This window comes from Lactuca sativa, chromosome 4 (assembly GCF_002870075.4).
Source record: "Lactuca sativa cultivar Salinas chromosome 4, Lsat_Salinas_v11, whole genome shotgun sequence".
Lineage (NCBI taxonomy): Eukaryota > Viridiplantae > Streptophyta > Magnoliopsida > Asterales > Asteraceae > Lactuca > Lactuca sativa.
Window position 1 is genome coordinate 76,179,842 of NC_056626.2, and position 1,656 is coordinate 76,181,497.

Here is a 1,656-nt window from a genome sequence, read left to right on the forward strand (position 1 = left end):
TTGAGAAGACCCACTATTGTCAAATCTTTCCAAGTAGGTCATAAATAAATTCTTCATCCTATTCTCAACCTCTCAGACCATTTATGTCTACATTCGTCAGGGTCAACGACAATTCCATGTACTCGATCATTTTTTTAAATGCATGTAACAAAAAAGATGATTTGGTGGTAGGATCAAGCAAAACCGCAAATTACCTAAAATCTTTCATCTTGTTGTAGGTGTAGAGTTTGGTTTTGTTGTGACGATACAAAATTTTTGTGAAGATATTCTATCAAAGTCGTATAGTCATAATGTCGAAGGTTGCGTTGTTGTGTATATCGAAGTTTACGTAACTCCGATATATCTATATATTTCACAGAGCACTTATGATTTCGTACTTAAATGCCGAAGTCTCTATGTATGTTTTGGATATGTTGATAGCACTATAAATAGTGTTGTAGCATAGTTTATAAAGAGGGACTTTTTTAGAACTTACTCTTGTACTCGGTAATCTTGTTGTCTTCCATTCTTAATTAAGCTAAACCTGAATTATTTACATTATGTGTTTATTTAATTTACGCAATCATAACTTGATTGAATTCATGACTTATCAAGTGGTATCAGAGAATAGGAATCATAAAATCGTTTGGAGAATTTTTTTTCACGTTTTCATCTGTTGATTCAATCTTTCTGAATTCAACACTTTCCACATTTGAGAAGCATTTTTTCTTCATGCGAACGTTGTGATTGTATGATTTTGCAATCAAGTCTCAATCAATCTGATTTGATTTCAATCCAATTCGATTTTCTCATTCTCTCTAAACAAATTGATGGCTAACTTGAATGTTAGTACGATGATGAACTTTGCAAATCTTCTTGGATCTTCCATACAAACCTTAATGTTGCTTCCAAAATGTTACGATCAATGGGTTGATCGTATGGGAAGATTATCTAAATGGAATCGATGAAGATTTGTGACATCCAATCAGAGATGGTTCATTTTGTGCAACCACATTTGAAGTTGTTGGTACAGTTGCCCAAAATGAAAACATAACTGCCACATGATTGAAGAAAGAAGTGAATGACAAAAGGTGTATCCGTGAACTGAGAGGTGTATTGCCTCCAACCGTTTACAACTATATTAGAAGTTGTAAAACTGCTCAAGAGATCTGGAATATTCTGAAGGAGAGACTTCAAGGAAATGAACGAACTAATAAAAAGCTCGGTAACCCAATGTCTCTCTGAGTTATCTGAATTCAAGCAGAAATAGACAAAGTCAATTAAAGCCTACTATGATTGATTCAACGATCTAATTTACAAATTTTCAAGGTATAACTTTGTTCGATCAGTTATGGAATTCAACATTAAATTCATTCAAGGTTTGAAGAAGGAGTGGAAAAACATTTGCCTTACTATCAAAACTCAAGAGAATTTTGATTCATACTTTCTATCGAACCTTTACAACATCTTGAAATCACATGAAGTTGAAGTGAAAGAAATCGCAGAAGAAAAGGACAAAGTTAGTTTTGGTGGTCCTTTAGCCCTTGTTTCTTATGTCAAAGATGATGAGAATGAAGAAGGATTGATTGTAAACTCAGATGATGAGGCTGTGCCTTACTATTCTAACAATAATGTCAAAAATTTTTACTGTAACACCTATTTTCCATAATAGATCGA